This window comes from Manis pentadactyla, chromosome 5 (assembly GCF_030020395.1).
Source record: "Manis pentadactyla isolate mManPen7 chromosome 5, mManPen7.hap1, whole genome shotgun sequence".
Lineage (NCBI taxonomy): Eukaryota > Metazoa > Chordata > Mammalia > Pholidota > Manidae > Manis > Manis pentadactyla.
Window position 1 is genome coordinate 65,002,189 of NC_080023.1, and position 20,431 is coordinate 65,022,619.

General features: G+C 38.2%; 1 long non-coding RNA gene across 8 annotated transcripts in view; it reads left to right on the top strand.

Annotated features, from left to right (window-relative positions):
- LOC118923049 (uncharacterized) overlaps positions 1 to 20,431 on the top strand; it is a 167,049-nt gene that overhangs the window by 34,107 nt on the left and 112,511 nt on the right. For 4 of the 8 annotated variants that reach the window (XR_008997781.1, XR_005029008.2, XR_008997777.1 and 1 more), the window contains exon 6: positions 611 to 736. This is a non-coding gene — a long non-coding RNA (uncharacterized LOC118923049). Of the gene's footprint in view, positions 1 to 594; positions 1,183 to 20,431 lie in introns of those variants that run through there. The other 4 variants (XR_008997780.1, XR_008997779.1, XR_008997776.1 and 1 more) reach the window with 4 other exon arrangements.

Consider the following 20,431-nt stretch of genomic DNA (forward strand, 5'->3'; position numbering starts at 1 on the left):
AATTGAACAAAACTATGAAAAAAAGCCAGGTTCAAGGAAAAAACTGCCAAACTCTGCCCAGGTAAGGGGTCCCACATGAAGACAACAAAGGCTTTGGAGGGAGATGACTTCCTTGCCTTTTGGGACCAGGTCAAGCTGGGTCAACCAGATCCCAATGTGGGCACAATTGAACAAAACTATGAAAAAAAGCCAGGTTCAAGGAAAAAACTGCCAAACTCTGCCCAGGTAAGGGGTCCCACATGAAGACAACAAAGGCTTTGGAGGGAGATGACTTCCTTGCCTTTTGGGACCAGGTCAAGCTGGGTCAACCAGATCCCAATGTGTGCACAATTGAACAAAACTATGAACTGCCCAGATCACACCTCATCGTGGGAAAGGAGATGTGCACTGAGGGGGATGGCTGTATAGATGGACCTGTCAATCAAGTAACTCCATCTTGTTTGTCAAAGAGACCCCTCCTAGCCAGAATATTATATAAAGGTCTCCCACCTAATAGATCAAGGCCTTTGTCTACCTTGAGTCTGGCCCACACCTCACTTGAAGTATTCAAATAAAGCTTTTGCATTGCTTTGCTAGTGTGTCACTGCCTTTCAGGTCTTTGTTTTGGCAGGGACAAGAACCGAGGAGAGCAAACTCGACCTGCAACACGTGGACCCTAATGAAGATGTGTGCCCTCGGTTGTGGTGTCCTCTGTCCGCCTACGCCCAGCGTTGACTTCCCAGTGTGGTCTCTCAAGGTGTGTGATTTACTTCCTCTAGGACCTGGGAGTCACAAGTGTCTCTATTTCAGTTTATTTTGTGGTCTTCATTGAGTTACAGTTCTTGTTTTGACCTATCTGGCAGCCTGTGTTCCACTTAACAAATGTTAATTTAACAAAGTCATGACACTCTTTGGATTAACAAAGATAAGCAACATTTATTGAATGCTTTCTGTGTGATACTGTTCCAAGTTTTTAACTGAAAGTCATTTGTTTAATCCTTACAGTAACACTAGGAGATGGGTACTATTTTTATCCTCATTTTTCAGATGAGAAAGCTGAAACACATAAAAGTTAAGAAATTGTCCAAGCATTTCACAGATAGTAAATGATAGAGCTGGGCTTGGAACCCAGATAGTTAGGATCCAGATCTGGTGCCCATGACATTTCTGCTATGGTGTCTTCCTGCAAATCATTTTCATTGTTTTTTTCCGTTGTTATTATTTTGTACCTCATTGATGAATACTGGCTGTGAATTTGTACTTGTTGGATTTCTATAGTTTTTGCTCCTTACCTGATCTAAACTCCTGCCTTCTTTTTTTCTGTTCCTTCTTTTTACTTTTACAGATCTTTTTTATTCAGCAAATAAAAACTAAATATTTGAGGTGTACAATATTATGTTTTGATATATGTATACATTGTGAAATGATTGCCATGATTGCCTCACCTCACATAGTTACTTCTTTTTTGGTGAAAACACTTCAGATCTACTTTTTAAGCAAATTTCAAGTGTATAATACAGTATTATTAACTATAATCACTATGCTGTACATTAGACCACAGCACATCCTGCGTAACTGAAACTCTGTCTCCCCATTTCCCCCACCTCTCTGGAAACTACTCTCTGTTTCTGAGTCCAGCTATTTTATCTTGTGCATTCTTTACTGTCATCTAGGCTTAGTCAGGGCTTTTTGTTGTTTGTGAAATGAAAGCTGAATCAACAAAACTTCTGTCACAGTGCTGTTACTAGAATGACTGTATTTTAGAACTACCACTCTTTTTCTGAATGTGGTTCTGTAGCCATTTGAAGTAAAGATACTTGGAAGTATCCATAAAGGTGATAGGGCAACAGTGATGGTAGCAACCCCGACGGCGGTGATCACAGTGAATGTGTCTAAGTCTGTGAATGAGATAGGCAGACTTAGTGATGGCCAAGGAAACTCTGGGATTTCACATCTTTAGTCCTTAAAAAACTGTTGAACATGGATAGTAAGTACTGTAAGTACAGTAGAGAGCAGTGCAGGAACGCTCTAGCCCTCTTGCACCTTACAGCATAGTGAAGGAAGATCAATAGCTCATGGATAATAATAGCAAACACTTTGTATAGAAATTACTATGTGCCAGGCTCTTTTCTGAATGCATTACACAAACTATCTCACATATTCCACCCAATAATCTTAGGAGGAGGCACTCTGATCTCACTTATAGATGAGGAAACTGAGTTACAAAAAGGTTAAGAAACTTGTTCAAGATCTCACAGCTAGTAAGTGACTGAGCTGATATTTGAATCCAGGAAGACTGGCTCCAAAATCTGGTGTCCAAACACTATCCTAGTCTGCTAATAAATGATGAGCAGTTGACAGCTATGGTAAAGGCTACAGAGACAGTGAGAGAATGAGGGGGATTGAGCCTAGTCTGGAGGGCCTGGAGAGACTTGCCTGATGAAGTGATGAGGAAGGGTGAAAAGAGTTAGCCAAATGAAGGTGTGTGTGGTCAGCTGGGATGGGTCACAGAGTTACTGGAGGAACACTCCAGGCAGGGGGAGAAGCCTATTAGCAAGATTTGTGGAACATATCTCTGTGAATATCTCCAAAGTAAATGGCAACTTGCAATTTTTAAAATAAATAGTCACTTCATGTACCATCTTCAGGTCTTATTTTGTAGCATAATTCAAAATGATGCTGGCTTTGTATTTGACTTTAAGCCAACTGTTGAACATGTATCTCTGGTGTTTCCTGCTTTAGAGGCAGTGAATGGTAAGCAGCAGAGGCTTGGGGATCTTTGGAAGCTAAGTTTACATCCCAGCCCTTCATCAGGGTCATTGCTCAGTTATTTGGCATTGTGTACTCTGTTTTTTGGATTAAGAGTTCAATAAAAGTGCATAAAATAAAAGAATTACCTAAATTCAGTACAAACATCATACCTGAAGGCTTTCATTGCTTGTAGCTGTGTGGTAACCACCAGACCTCCCCAGCTAGACAGTCAGGTTAGTTGTGGGCCTCATCCCTGAGCCAATGGACCTTTAAAGAGGAAGCTACAGTTTACTCCCAGCAAAGGCAAAGGGAATTTGGAGAGCTGTGGATTCAAACACTAGAAAGACAGGGTGGAGGAATTAAGTAACTGAGAAAAGGAAGGACGAGGAAGACTGAAACACTTAGACTACTTCTTTGCTCAACTTGGTTCTGTTCTTAAATTTAAAACAAGATTAACTAGGAAGCAAATAGAAATTAGATTTTTAACAAGCTTTTAGCAGTTTCCCATCAAGTGACACATGTGTTTAGTTGCACTAAATTATTTTTATACTTTTAGACATCTGTGGAGTGGTAAATGTGTTCCTAAATATTAGTTATAATTACAAGGAAATATGTTTACATAAATTCATTTGGTACCAGGTTCCAACAGTTTTGTTTTAATCAGGGTTTCAGATCTTACATGACTTTCATTCTTCTCCCTTTTATCCTCTTAATCTAGAGGAACTTGAGTAGATATACCAGATCTCTTTGAACCTTGGTTCCCTGATCTATAAAATGAAGCTAATACTTTTATCACTCAGGATATTTGTAAGGATGACATAAGATAATATGCAGAAAAGTGACTTGTGTGAGGTCCGGTATGGGGTGAATGCCCAAATCATTTTAATTCTTGTCCTTCCTTCTTGCCTGCCTGCCTGCTTTATTTTCCTGCTTATCTCCTTTCATCTCCTCCTGGCAGTGGAGCAGAAGGTAAAGAGACCAAGTCTCAGGTTTGCTACTAGAAGCTTGTGAGCTTGACGTAGTCTTTCTGCTCCTTAGTTTTACCACTGGTAAAATGAAAGATTTCATTAAATAGGAGCCCTGCAAGTTATCAAATTCTACTATTCCATTTTCTTTGGTTGAATTATGCATGTACTTTGAGTTTTGCCTTTTGCCTGTCCAGAAGTAGGCTGTGATCCTAGCTCTCCACACCTATAAATCTGGGAAAGATTTCCACAAATAAAGCTTAACTAAATTTGTAGGCTCCCAGCTGAGTTAGCAGAATCTAGGCAACTAAATGGATAGGCTTCTATTAGCACAATGATTTTTGATTATGTAGCTGCAGCCCTTGGGTGAAGTTATGAGGTGGGACTGTGACTTGAACTTTAAAACTAGTTCTCCTAGAAGATTTATATCATTCTTTTTCATTTCCTTGGAAAAATGAATAGCCATGCATGATGGGCTGAATAATGATGCCCCCTTTCCCCTCCCCACAAAAGTATTTTCTAATGCCTGGAACCTGTGAACATATGTTCATTTATATGACAAAAGGAAATTTGTAGGGGTGATTATGTTAAGGATTTTGAGATGGGGAAATTATCCAGTGGATGCAATATAAGCAAAAGAGTCTGTAATAAGGATCCAGGTGGGGAGGTGGTGAGAGTAAGAAAATGGTGATGTAAGGGTGAAAGCAGAGAGAGGGGTTTGAAGATGCTGCACTGTGGCTTTGAAGATGGAAGGTGGGTCCCTAAGACAAAGACTGTAGGCAGGCTCTAGGAGCTGGAAATGGTAAGGAAATGGACTCTTTCTTAGAGCTTCCAGAAGCAACACAGCCCTGCCGAAACCTTTAGCCTGTAAGACCCATTTCAGACTTGTGAACTACAGAATGGTAAAATAAGTTCCTATTGTTTAAAGCCACTACATTTGTAGTAATTTGGTAAAGTGGCAATAGGAAACAAATATGTCATGGCTACCAAAGTGAAAACTACATTTTGAGACACTTATTCTTGCTCCACATCAGTCTGGGTTGGATAACTTTAAGGATGGTAAAATAATTTTACCTATTACAACTTGGTAGTTGGAGAAAGGACTTGGTGAGTGGAGGTGACCTAGACTGTCCAACACCTTAAGGCCAAAGTGAAATTTTCAAAGAAGTCCCAGGTGGGCTATAGCAGAAAGCTTAGTCAAGGGAGTTACTGTTTTACTGAAGTGTAAATTGATTAGAATGGATCTCTTTCCTATTGTGAATGCTCATGAGCTATTCAATTACACTTTGATAGGTCCTTTTTCTGCTCCAGGAATATGACCAAGTTTGCCCCAGAAAGAACACTGAATATTGATTGAGGTGTATTAAGAAATTTGCTGTTCTACTGAATTATTCTCTATCTCCTTTCCCTAATCCCACTTTTCTATGAAACTCGATACAGTATCTCTTCCTCAGTAAAGGTAGGTAGCTGTTAGGAACGGGGTGCCTTTTAGGTGGAGCAAAGTGGCAATGGACAGGCTGGGTGGTTCTCAATGAAGTTTGTCCTCTTTAGGTTTCAGTCCAATTTTGCTCCAAGTTAAGAGGGATACTTTTACAGGTCAGGTTTCTGCGGAGTTGATTCTGAACCAGAGATTTGTGTACAAGAAATTTATTGCAAAGTCTTTTAAGAACACACTTGTTTGGGAGGTAGGGTTGGGCAGAAAGAGAGCTGAACTGTGATGGAGTTGCAGCAGAGACTTCAGCTGTTCCCACATGAAGCTCTGAATCTTGAAAAGCCCTTCAGAGATGTCCTAAATTGAGGTGTGGGGACTGAGCCTGTGTATCCCCACACTGACCAGTCACTGGATGTGTGGCTGCCAGGAGAGTTTGCTTAATTTGGGGTAAGGCAACTCCTTTCTGCTGAGGGCAATGGCGCAGGAGAGACTCATTTGTGACCCACAGGAAGCCCTCGCATCCAGACAGCAGGAAAAAAGTTTCATCAGTCCTGAAGTAGGGACCTGGGTGGTGCACCAGAGCTATGCTAGGGACCAGTGAATGAGTATGGAGAAAGGGAATGCAGAGGAGTGAAGTCAGCACCAAATAGAGCACTCAACTGGATTTTGGAAAGAGATTTATAGGTTCTACACTTTCGACTTAGTGGAAGTTACTCGCTTAATTACTTAATTCCCTTTTCCAATAATATCTCTTTTCATTGCTTCTACATCCCCATGAGAGTGAAGAACAAAGAATTAAGATAGTTGAAAGTCAAAGGTAAGCTTTATTTGAATCCAAACTTCAGCCTTGTTGAAAAGCATTTTCATATGCCTTGCCACATTTACCCTCTTTGAACATTTTCATCACTGCCTTTCTTTATCTACCCAGATGGAAATAGTATTAAGCAAAAATAATTGTGCAAAGTTGGGTAACAGAAAAGAAAACAAGCACAGTTAAAGGACTTGGGTTCAATGTGACATATATTTATGGAACTTTTACTGGGTCCAGACCAAGTAAATGTCCTTGTCAAATATTTATCTTAGGTAATAGAAAATCCATAGATTAAGTAATCTTTTTTTAAACAAAAGTAGGCAGCAGGGTTGGACTGATGGCAGATTAAGAAAGTCAGGGGTCTCTTTGGAATTTCTTTATCTCTACAAGTTATTCCTTGTTGCTGTTAAGTTGATGAAAAATCCATTTTCCTCTTTAACTTCAGTAACATCATAAGAACTACTAAAGGTAGATTCTAGCTTAATTTCATGAAGTTACAGTCTTTCTACATGTTTATTCAAGCCCTTGCCACCGCAGTTGTTGGCCTTTCCTTTTTTCCCATCTCATTTCTATATTTTACCAATATCAGCCCCACCTACTGTATCTTTATTATTAATTCATTTAACTCCTGTGAGAAAGATCAAGCATTTATTTCTTTTTGAGCATTTACTTTCTTCCAAGCTTAGAAATATTTGACTGACAGCAATGGCTACCCCCACAGAGCCTGCATAAACATGAGTTTATGGGCTGCTGTGTAGGCATCTTTGGTGATTTACTTTCTGGTTATTGGGATTTATTTATTTTTTGATGGACTGGTAAATTATGAGGCTGTGGACCTTGCCAGGTTTTCAGGTATCAACTCAAAAAGCCTTGCTGGAAAAACTGTGGTTGGCACTGCAACACAAGGAATGACCAATGATGCATCATTTATTTTTAATAGAGATAATGTTTTAATAAACATTCTCCTCCTAAAGCAATGGATTTTAAAATAAGCTTTTGCCTTGAGCCATGTAGCTACCCAGCTGTGAGTTTTATAAGGCAACAATCTCCACATCATTAGATGTTATGACTAATATTCTAGCAACTGAAATAATAGCTATTTACATGTGCATAAAAAGTTAAAATGATATTTAAGGTGCACTTACACTCAGAAAAGTGTGCTTGTAAAAGTGATACCACAAATTCCTCATTCGTTTCCCCCTTACTGACTTGTCTTGTAAAGATCCCTTGCGAACTAAAAAAGTATCTTAGAAAACTTATTCAAGACACCTGGGACCTCTCCAACCTTGACAGTAAGGTAGGATTGCCTCCCACTGCCATTAACAGATTAAGCTTCCGAAGATTTCTGCTGATTTCTTGGGCTCATGGGTTCATGGCCTAGTCTCACCTTCACAGATGCCTCCCATGTTTCCAATTTAAGTTACTGTTTTGCTCTTCTACTGGTTTCTGTATGCGATTCACTTACGTCAAACAGTTGGTGAGGTTTTCATGGGTTTTATTAAAGATTTGGGACTGTGATGAGTAACTTTGTGTACCTTATAGCCTTCTGCCATTTTTCTGGCTTTACCTGCTTCCCTCCTAGCCCAGCTTACCCCTTATCACTGGAAAAACAAACACATTTCTCTCCTTGTCTTATTCAGAGCACAGCCTGGCCCCCCAAGTTCTCATCTCCTATGCCAGAACCACTTATCAAGGTGGTTTTTTCCCCAGAGTCTGATGTCAAGTATAAGAATAATTATTTTCTCCCTGTCACTACATGACTGAAGACTTATTTTGTATTCCTTCAAAATATTTTGCTCACAGGCATGCATGGCTATTGTGGACATGGAAGGGAAGTTTCTCCTGAACTTTCTCCTTATGTCCCGTCTTCTGGGCAGGCCAAGAAAGGAAGGAAGGAAGGAAAATAGCAGTGGCAAGAAGTTCAGGATGGGCAGTATTAGAGGGAAAATGCTGGTGTTTGGTTTTCTCTTTCTAGTGCATGAGAGTGTGCAACCAAGCAGAGAGATTTGCCTCTATTCAATTTAACAGGCTTAACCCTAGAAACATGAATTCCAATCTCATATGTTTTTTTTAAACCTGTAAATCTTTATCATCCAAGTGACAAGTATGGGATTTCATTCTATTTTCCTTGCTATTTTGGCTCATCACATGGCAACTTTGACCTTTAGGAAATACAGAACAGTGTAATTTTTCCTTTCCTCCTCATATTCTTCTCATGTCTCCCTATGGTGTGAATGTCATTGTCTCCACCAAATTTGTCTGTTCAAACCTTAATGCCCAGTGCGTCAGTATCATGTGGGGTCTTTGGGAGGTAAACTAGGCAGAGCCCTTACGAATGAGATTGATTAATGTCCTTATGAAAGAGGACCCTTAGCATCCTTGCCCCTTTCCCTTTCCCATGCAAGGATACAGCGAGAAGTCTGCAAACTGGAATAGGCCCCTCCCTCACTGGACCATGCTGGCACCTTGATCTCACACTTCCAGCCTCCAAAGCTAGGAGAAAGAGATTTCTGTTGTTTATAAGCTACCAAGTCTGTGGTGTTTTTGACATAGCAGCCCGGATGGACTAAGACACATCTCTTAAGTGATTTATACTATTAGAAGTATAAACACCATATTTGGCTCAGTTGCTGTTATTTCCTCTAAATAAAATATTCAAATATAGCATAAGTATCTGATTGGATTATGATGATGTCAAGGGTTATTTATTTCCTAAACCTAATCTTGTTTTAATTATATAATTTAGAAGACTATACTTGCTATGAGGGAACTGAATTTTATTTAAAAACGTAGTTATTAAAATAATTTAGACTTCACTGAATTCACCTGTAATCATTTCTGTTCTTTATAGTATTTCAAAGAAGCAGCTGTTTTCCCACCCCGTGTGGATAAGTATCAGTGACTATCTCAAGTTTCTTCAAAGTTTTATTTACCTTAAACTATAATTTTGGGTGTTTGTAGAATCATGTTATTTTTAGGGTAAATCGAGTGTGCTGTGTAAATTGAATGAATCTGGCTGGATCATCTTCTGTCTTATTCTACATTCTAATTTTATTATAAAAATAAAATTCCTTTAAGAGGTCCAAACCTGACCCCCAATGATATGTATAAATTCCTTGAGGGACTGAGGCTGAGTCTCCTTTATCTCCTTTCCCCTTTGTAGTCTTGCCCATAGTAGGTGATCAGTTCTCTCTGTAGAGTGAATTCTTCCTCTCTTAATTTGATAAGGGAGGATTACTCTCTGTAACTGTTTCATGTGGTTAGTCCAGAAGAAAATATAGATTAATGCCCAAATCTGCATGCTCTTTTACTGACACCATCTTAAATCAAGCATCCAAGAATTTTTGATTTCCTGTCCTTAATTATAACAGTGCATATCACTGCATATATCTCCTCCTCCTTAGTCATTTGAAACGACTAAAGCATTTTATAAAGAAAGGGGGGGGGGAGTTTTCTTAATTCTCTATAGTTTTGTTAATATTAATGAAACAGCATTAAAAAGTTGCCTGAAGAGGAAACAAGAAAGTAGGCTACTGGGCACTAAATAGAGTCGCCTTCTTGTCAGCACATTACTGTGAGTGAATCTGGTTGCTTTAAAAATGAAGAGAGGTGTTTCTTGTGATTTGATTCGTCTCCCATCTTATCTGTAGGAATCCCAGGATTCACAATAGAATCATCCTGGCATATGCTTTCTCCTTCACTGTTTTGATACTTAAAAAGGAATACTGCATTGCCTAGCACAATATTTGCAAAGCATGCCTGAGGCTTCAGCTGAGTCTTGAAAGACTTTGCGGGTTATGACATTCCCCTAAATGTGCTGAGCTTTCTTTAACCTTTCATAAAACATTGTGATCTTTATGGACTGTATAATATTGTGCAGTAATGTGCTTTATTGTCCACAGAATAAGCTTTTCTTAAAGATAATTGGAAAGCTGGAAATGGCTGCTATCGGCTGATTTTTAAAAAATACATTATTTCTGAAATGGGGCTGCTGTAATAATGACCCTATCTGTTCAAGATTTAAGATTTGTCTTGGCAGAGAAAATTGATCCATTTCACCTTTGTCTAATGGAAATTTTTATCTAGGATTATCTGTTTATGTAAATGAATGTTCCTCTGAAAAGGGAACTTGAGGGGCTATAAATCTTGGTGACACTTTAGTTTCATAGGGGGGAAATTGGAAGGGATTCTAGTATTTATCTGCCTGAAATTGGTTATAAAAACAAAATTATCTTCATGTACCTGCAGCATCTGATGTTTCCTGAAATTTCATTATATTTTGAGTAATTCACTGTAATAGTAAGAATGGTGTTTCTCTATTATCTTATTCAGAAGTTGTTTTTACTTTTTCTATTTCCAGTAGCTTTCTAATGTTGCCATTAAAAAAGGAAGTGAAGCCTTTTGCTTACCCACTCTTTTAGTGATGACATTTTTTCTGCATAATCTAATAGTTTTTAGCTATTGTAGGCTAGTTATCTGCAGTTATGTGAAATGTGCTAGCAGAAAAGCCATCATTTTCTTTTTTTGTTGTTGTTCATTACTTTAAAAAAAAATTTTGGTATCATTAATATACAATTACATGAGCAACACTGTAGTTACTATGTTCTCCCCATTATCAAGTCCCCACCACATACCCAATTATAGTCACGTCCATCAGCGTAGTAAGATACTATAGAATCACTACTTGTCTTCTCTCTGCTATGCTGCCTTCCCTGTGCCCACCCCTACATTATGTGTGCTAATTGTAATGCCCCTTTTCCCCTTATCCCACCCTTCCCACACACCCTCCCCATCCCTTTCCCTTTGGTGACTGTTAGTCCATTCTTGGGTTCTGTGAGTCTGCTGCTGTTTTGTTCCTTCAGTTTTTGCTTTGTTCTTATACTCCACAGATGAGTGAAATCATTTGATACTTGTCTTCCTTCACCTGGTTTATTTCACTGAGCATAATACCCTCTAGCTCCATCCATGTTTTTGCAAGTGGTAGGATTTGTTTTCTTCTTATGGCTGAATAATATTCCATTGTGTATATGTACCACATCTTCTTTATCCATTCATCTGCTGATGGACACTTAGGTTGCTTCCATTTCTTGGCTATTATAAATATTGCTGCGATAAACATAGGACTGCATATGTTTTTCAAACTGGGCTGCTGCATTCTTACAGTAAATTCCGAGGAGTGGATTCCTGGGTCAAATGGTATTTCTATTTTGAGTATTTTGAGGAACCTTCATAATGTTTTCCACAATGGCTGAACTAATTTTTATTGCCACCAGCAGTGTAGGAGGGTTCCCCTTTCTCCACATCCTTGCCAACATTTGTTGTTCTCTTTTGGATGTTGGCCATCCTAACTGGTGTGAAGGGATATCTCATTGTGGTTTTTATTTGCATTTCTTTGCAAATAAAATGTTTGCAAAGCCCAGCCCTGTTTGAAAAACACATATGCACCCCTATGTTTGTCGCAGCAATATTTACAATAGCCAAGAAATGGAGGCAACGTAAGTGTTCATCAGTAGATGAATAGATGAAGAAGATGTGGTACAATATGCAATGGATTATTATTCAGCCATAAGAAGAAGAAATATCCTGTTGATTAGTGATGTGTAGCATCTTTTCATGTGTCTGTTGACCATCTGAATATCTTCTTTAGAGAAGTGTCTGTTCATATCCTCTGCCCATTTTTTAATTGCATTGTTTGCTATTTGTATGTTGAGGTACACAAGCTCTTTGTATATTTTGGATGTCAACCCCTTATTGGATATGTCACTTATGAATATATTCTCTGATACTGTAGGATATCTTTTTGTTCTACTGATGGTGTCCTTTTGCTGTACAGAAGATTTTTCGTTTCATAGAGTCCCACTTGTTCATTTTTGCTTTTGTTTCCCTTGCCCATAGAGATATATTCATGAAGAAGTTGTTCATGTTTATATTCAAGAGAGTTTTGCCTATGTTTTCTTTAAGAGTTTAATGGTTTCATGACTTGCATTCAGGACTTTGATCCATTTCTAGTTTACTTTTGTGTATGGGGTTAGACAGTAATCCAGTTTCATTCTCTTACATGTAGCTGCCCAGTTTTGCCAACACCAGTTGTTGAAGAGGCTGTCATTTCCCCATTGTATGTTCATAGCTCCTTTGTTGCATATTAATTGAACATATATGCTTGGGTTCTCTGGATTCTGTATACTGTTCCACTGGTTTATGGGTCTGTTCTTGTGCCAGTACCAAATTGTCTTGATTACTGTGGCTTTGTAGTAGAGCTTGAAGTTGGGAAGCAAGATTCCCCCTGCTTTATTCTTCTTTCTCAGGACTGCTTTGGCTATTCGAGGTCTTTCCTGGTTCCATATGAATTTTAGAACTATTTGTTCCAGTTGAAGAATGCTGTCAGTATTTTGATAGGGATTGCATTGAATCTGTAGATTGCTTTAGGCAGCATGGCCATTTGTTAATCAGGTTATTTGCTTTTTGAGTGTTGAGGCATGTAAGTTATATATTTTGGATGTTAACCCCTTGTCAGATATGTCATTTACACATCTATTCTCCCATACTGTAGGATGCCTTTTTGTTCTGTTAATGGTGTCCTTTGCCATACAGAAACTTTTTAGTTTGATGTAGTCCCATGAGTTCATTTTGCTTTTGTTTCCCTTTCTCGAGGAGATGGGTTTAGGAAGAAGTTGCTCATGCTTATATTCAGGAGATGTTTGCCTATGTTGTCTTCTAAGAGTTTTATGGTTTCATGACTTACATTCAAGTCTTTAATCCATTTCAAGTTTACTTTTGTGTATGAGGTTAAACAATAATCCAGTTTCATTCTCTTGCATGTAGCTGTCCAGTTTTGTCAACACCAGCTGTTGAAGAGGCTGTCATTTCCCCATTGTATGTCCATGGCTCCTCTATCATATATTAATTGACCATATATGGTTGGGTTTATATCAGGGCTCTCTAGTCTGTTCCATTGGTCTATGGGTCGGTTCTTGTGCCAGTACCAAATTGTCTTGATTACTGTGGCTTTGTAGTAGAGCTTGAAGTTGGGGAGCGAGATCCCCCCCACTTTATTCTTCCCTCTCAGGATAGGATTGCTTTGGCTATGGGAGGAGCTGCTTACCAGCTGTTCCACAGCAATGGCGGGTCAGCTAGTTTGCTTGGAGTTCCGGCGGGGGATAAGGAATGGCAGGTTGCTTATTGCCATGACAGGGTTTAAAGCTGCATTGCCACCAGGGGATTAGGGCACCTGAATTCCTTAAAGTTCCCAGCCTGCTGCAATGAGTGTGCCAGGACAATTTTGTCTGCCTGTTATACCCTTGTCCTTTTAAGACTTTTAAAGCACCTGCTTTTCTTTTGTCCCAGGGTAGCCGGCTGTGGGAACCTTTTTGCAGTTTTAATCTCGGATTTTGCTTTTCTGCTCCTCTAATATTCAGTGCACTCTGCACTGAATGTCTGTGCTCCTGGGGAAGATTACTAGGGCAGGTCATTTAGCAGTCCTGTGCTTCCACTCCTTCCCCACTCTGATTCTTTTCCTCCTGCCGGTGAGCTGGCATGGGGGCAGTGCTTGGGTCCCACTCAATCATGGTGTTATATCCTAAGCTTTTCCATCAGATGTTGGGTTCTGGCAGATGTAGCCTGGCTCAGGTACAGTATCTTCTAGTCACTCTTTTAGGAATAGTTGTATTTGCTGTATTTTCAAAATGTGTATGGTTTTGGGAGGATATTTCTGCCACCCTACTTATGCCACCATCTTGAGAATCCTTCCCTCCCATAATTTTCTTTTTTATAAAACTATGGCTTATATGAATTATTGACCAAATTACTGAGGTTAGTTTCAGAGTTTCTTGCTGTTAAACAAAATATTTTGATTCTTCAGAGTAATTTTTGGACCAAGCTTAATTTATTTATAGTATTTGAAAATTGTAAGGTATTAACTTTGAAAAGTCATCAGTGTTGTGACAAATTGTTTTTCCTCAGTGAAAAAGAATTTCCTTTTTTGAAGGAAAATTTCGAAGGAAAATTGGAGAATAAGACCAACTGTATAAATGTCAGCTACTTAGAGAAAAATAAAAGGAGATTAAAAGTTTAATTGTATAACATTTTTGAAGAAATGCATTATATCTTTTAGAGACTATTAACTTTAATGTTACCTGATAGTTATCAGAATTACACTGGTTTTTTTTTTGTTGTTATTTTTGTAGATGCTTCACAGGTTTTATCCTTTAGATAACATTTGAGTTATTTCACTAGGATTTGAGAAAAAAAATAGCAATGTGTTGAGTTCCAAAGATGACATGACTGTAATTATTTAGCTGTGTGACATAAGCATTAAAAAAGATATGAAGTTTTATTTTTTTACTGTAAGTGTCCATTCATAACAATGGGTAGAAAGGCAGCAAGCAGGAGTAGTGTTTGCTGCCTGGAATATTCCTATTTAAAAAAAATTTTTTGACATCCATACTCAGGTTAATCATTGCAGCTGCCTTTCAGTATTAGATGGACTTGAAAAACATTTGGGGTACAAAAATCACCTCTATTTTCCAGGAAATTGAAGGAAAATGGAGCAGTGTGGGATAGAAGACAGGGTATGGGGCCAGGAACCAGAAGAGCTGAGTCTTGATGGCTGTAGAGTGTGTGACTGTGGAAAGGTCACTACAGCTTTCCAGACTCCAGTTTCCTCATCTTTAAGATGGAAATAGAAAAATCATGCCAAAGCGCAACTGTGTTGTGAGGAGTCAGAATAATAGTTCTTTCCATGTGGGAAGTAACAGGAGGGATGTAACAGGAGGGATGTTCATGGTGGCAGGACTTCTGAGATGCTGCCAAAGGGCCCTTTCTTGAGCTGGACATGATTTACATATTGTGTTCACTTTGGGAAAATTCCTCAGGCTGCATGTATCCAGTGACCTGTGGTGCTTTTCTGGTTGTCTAAATAGTTAAATTAAAAAGTTTCTTTAAATGCCTGATATTTCAGAAGATCATGGGGTGAACTGTATTTGAAAACATTTAAAAAATGGTAATGTGCATTCCAGTTTTAGATATAAGCCTCTGTAAAAATGTGTAGGTTTTTTTTTGGTATAGGTCACACTTATTACTTTCTATCTACCTCTAACTTGACTAATTTTTTTCCCCTATGTGCATCGTTATGATTATGAGGGTCCAATGTTTTAATTTAAATATATATATGTATATATATACATATATATATATATATATATACACACACACACACACACATATATAATAAACTCTATCCTAATTAGAGCATTGGTTAAGAAAAAAGTCTCCAAAATATATTTATATGCAGAATCAGTGCCATTATCACAAACTGAGACTGTAAATATTTCATTTTATTTGGAAGATGCCCTGAACCCCTGATAATTCATTCCAGCATCCAGTTCATGTAGCAGCTTTTAAGGGCTTAGAAAATAGGTGTCACTGTACTGACTCCCAAGCTACTGGACATTCTCAAATGCTGCTTCCTTTGTCCTGGCATGCCTGAAGCTTCTTTGGCTCTCCACTCCTTCCTCTCTGTGTCTGGAATGGACTGGAACTACACTTTGAAAAAGATGCACACAAAACCCTGTCTACAGATGTGTGTGTAGTCAAAAGGTGGGAGCAGGGCATCAGGGCCTGGGCAGGTAGTATGAATTCTTGGAGCTGCAGCCTGACATTGTTGCACGTCAATCTAAATCCTCCTTCATGTTTCTGTTTCTAATCTGTTCCCTTTGTTAGAGCACCCCCCATTTTGTTTTTCTTTTTTTCCACTAGAGCAAACTATAAGCAGCTCTGATTATTGAGTCTAATCTCAGTATCAAGTTCATTGCAAGCACTAAATACTGATCAAGTACCTTTTCTCAGCTGCTGAAGGGAGGACTATGCCTCTGTATAGACCCAGAATTCACAACGTCCATTTCCACATTGTGAAAAGAATGTGGGACAACTAGCAGTTGAAAATCCTGGGCACCAGACTCCTGTACTCTGCAGCTTGAGCCACATTATACAATGGGTTGAAGCATGTTTTCTTATCAGGAAAATGAAATAATAATGGCTTTTTGATTGATTCAAGATGGTGGCATGAGAGGTGAGACAGAGAACTCCTCCCAAAACCACAGATAGTGTGAAAATATAGGTAATACAACTAACCCTAAAACAGCAACAGGAAAGAAAGCTGCACCAGACTGCGTACAGACCTCACAAACAGAGCAGAACTCATGAAACAGGGCACCAGCTCCACTCCCCTATGACCCCAACCTCACTCCAGGGGCTGAGTAGCTCCAGAGACTGGAACTTCTGGGCACCAGAGGGCACCACACAGAAATATGAAACATCAAAAGAACATGGTTCAGACCAAAATCTCACAAACCCCAGAAAAAGGGCCAAATGAAACTGAACTCACCAATCTTTCTGAAAGAGAGTTCAAAATAAAAATCATAAACATGCTTATGGAGGTACAGAAAAATATTCAAGAACTCAGGAACTAATTTAACATGGAGATTCAAACATTAAGAAATTCCATATCTGAAATGAAACATACAATGGAGGGATTTAAAAGGAGATTAGATGTAGTAGAAGAGATGGTAAAAGGAATGGAAATTAGAGAAGATTAATACAAAGAAGCTGAGGCACAGAGAGAAAAAAGAATCTCTAAGAATGAAAGAATATTGAGAGAACTGTGTGACCAATCAAAATGGAACAATATTCACATTATAGGGGTACCAGAAGAAGAAGAGAGAAAAAGGGATAGAAAATGTCATTGAGGAGGTAATTGCTGAAAACTTTCCCAATCCGGGGAAGCAGATAGTCTCTCAAGTCATGGAGATGCACAGATCTTCCATCACAAAGGACCCAAGGAATACGACATCAAGACATATGATAATTAAAATGGCAAAGATCAAGGATAAAAACAGACTTTTAAAAACAGCAAGAGAGAGAAGAAAGATCACATACAAAGGAAAATCCATCAGGCTATCATTAGATTTCCCAACAGAAACCTTACAGGCCAGAAGGGAGTGGCATGATATATTTAATGCAATGAAGCAGAAGGGCCTTGAACCTAGAATATGCTACCCAGCAAGGTTATAATTTAAATTTGAAGGAGGGATTAAACAATTTCCAGATAAGCAAAAGCTGAGAGAATTTACCTCCCACAAAATACCTCTACAGTGCATTTTGGAGGATTCCTATAGATGGAAGTATTCCTAAAGCTAAAAAGAACTCACCTAAGGGACAAAGAGTACAGAATATGATTCATAACATACAAAGAATGGAGGAGGAAGAAAAAGGAAGACAAAAAAAGAAAAGAATCTTTAGGTTGTGTATGTAATAGCACACTAAGTGAGTTAAATTAGACTGTTAGATACTAAGGGAATTACCCTTGAACCTTTGGTAACCATGAATCTAAAGCCTGCAGTGGCAATAAGTGCATACCTATCGATAATCACCCTAAATGTAAATAGTCTGAATTCACCAATCAAAAGACGTAGAGTCACTGAGTGGATAGAAAAAACAAGACCCATCTCTATGATGCCTACAAGACACTCACTTCAAACCAAAAGACATACACAGACTGAAAAGTAAATGGATGGAAAAAGATATTTCATGCAACTAATAGGGAGAAAAAACAGGAGTTGCAGTACTTGTATCAGACAAAATAGACTTCAAAACAAAGAAAGTCACAAGAGACAAAGAAGGACATTACATGATAAATGGGTCAGTCCAACAAGAGGATATAACTATTATATATATCTGTGCACCCAACACAGGATCACTTACATATGTGAAACAAATATTAACAGAATTAAAGGGGAAAATAGAATGCAATGCATTCATTTTAGGAGACTTCTACACACCACTCACTCCGAAGGACAGATCAACCAGACAGAAAATAAGTAAAGAGACAGAGGCACTGAACTATGTATTAGAGCAGATGGACCTAATGGACATCTACAGAACACACAATCCAAAGGCAACCAGATACACATTCTTCTCAAGTGCACATGGAACATTTTCAAGAATAGATCATATACTAGACAACAAAAAGAACCATGGTAAATTCAAAAAGATTGAAGTTGTACCAACCATCTTCTCAGATCACAAAGGTATGAAACTAGAAATAAATTACTCAAAGAAAATGAAAAAGCCCACAAATACATGGAGGCTCAATAACATGCTTGTAAATAATCAATGGATCAATGATCAAATAAAAACAGAGATCAAGCAATATATGGAGACAAATGACATTAATAATTCAACACCACAAAAATCTGTGGGACACAGTGAAGGCCGTGCTAAGAGGGAAATATATTGCAATACAGGCCTACCTCAGGAAAGAAGAACAATCCAAAATGAACAGTCTAAACTCACAATTAATGAAACTAGAAAAGGAAGAAAAAATGAGACCTAAAGTCAGTCAAAGGAGGTATATAATAAAGATTAAAGCAGAAATAAATAAAATTGAGAATAATAAAACAATAGAAAGAATCAAAGAAATCAGGGGCTGTTTCTTTGAGAAAATAAATAAAATAGATAAACCCCTAGCCAGAATTATCAGGAAAAAAAGAGAGTCTACACACATAAACAGAATCAGAAATGAGAAAGGAAAAATCACTACAGACACCACAAAAATACAAAGAATCATGAGAGAATACTATGAAAAGTTATATGGTAACAAACTGGATAACCTAGAAGAAATAGACAACTTCCTAGAAAAATACAACCTTCCAAGGCTGACCCAGGAAGAAACAGAAAATCTGAATAGACCAATTACCAGCAATGAAATTGAATCAGTAATCAAAAAACTACCCAAGAACAAAACACCTGTACCAGATGGTTTCACTGCTGAATTTTATCAAACATTTAGTGAAGACCTAATACACTCCTCCTTAAGTTTTCCAAAAAGTAGAACAAGAGGGAATACTCTGAAACTCATTCTATGAGGCCAACATCACTCTAATACCAAAACCAGGCAAAGAAATCACAGAAAAAGAAAATTACAGACCAATATCCCTGATGAACATAGATGCAAAAATAATCAACAAAATATTAGCAAACCAAATTCAAAAATACATCAATAGGATCATACACCATGATCAAGTGGGATTCATCCCAGGGTGCAAGGATGGTACAACATTTGAAAATCCATCAACATCATCCACCACATCAACAAAAGGAAGGACAAAAACCACATGATCATTTCTATAGATGCTGAAAAAGCATTTGATAAAATTGAACACCCATTCATGATAAAAACTCAACAAAATGGGTATAGAGGGCAAGTACCTCAGCATAACAAAGAATGAACCCACAGCCAACATTACACATAACAGTGAGAAGCTGAAAGCTTTTCCTTTAAGATTGGGATCAAGACAAGGATGCCCACTCTCCCCACTTTAATTCAACATAGTTCTAGAGGTTCTAGCCATGGCAATCAGACAACACAAAGAAATAAAAGGCATCTAGGTTGGTAAGGAAGAAGTCAAACTATCCCTGTTTGCAGAAGACACGACATTGTACATAAAAAACCCTAAAGAATCCACTCCAAAACTACTAGATCTAATATCTGAATTCAGTAAAGTTGTGGGATACAAAATTAATACACAGAATTCTGTTGCATTCCTATACACTAACGATGAACTATCAGAAAGGGAAATCAGGAAAACAATTCCATTCATAATTGCATCAAAAAGAATAAAATACCTAGGAATAAACCTAATGAAAGAAGTGAAAGACCTATACCCTGAAAACTACAAGACACTCCTAGGAGAAATTAAAGAAGATGATATTAAATGGATATTCATCCCATGCTCTTGGGTAGGAAGAATGAATATTGTCAAAATGGCCATCCTGCCTAAAGCAATCTACAGATTCAGTGCAACCCCTATCAAAATATCAACAGCATTCTTCAGTGAACTAGAGAAAATAGTTCTAAATTCATATGGAACCACAAAAGACCCTGAATAGCCAAAGCAATCCTGAGAAGGAAGGATAAAGCAGGGTGAATATCACTTCCCAACTTCAAGCTCTACTACAAAGCCACAGTGATCAAGACAATTTGGTACTGGCACAAAAACAGACCCATAGACCAGTGGAACAGAATAGAGAGTCCAGGTATTAACCCAAGCATATGTGGTCAATTAATATATGACAAAGGAACCATGGATATACAATGGGGAAATGAGAGCCTCTTCAACAGCTGTTCTTGGCAAAACTGGGCAGCTACATGTAAGAGAATGAAACTGGATTACTGTCTAACTCCATACACAAATGTAAACTCGAAATGCATCAAAAACCTGAATGTAGGTCATAAAACCACAAAACTCTTTGAAGAAAATATAGGCAAAACTCTCTTGAACATAAACATGCACAAATTCTTCATGAACATATCTCCCTGGGCAAGGGAAACAAAAGCAAAAATGAACAAGTGGCACTCTATGAAACTAAAATCTTCTGTACAGCAAAGGACACCATCAGTAGAACAAAAAGACATCCTACAGTATGGGAGAATATATT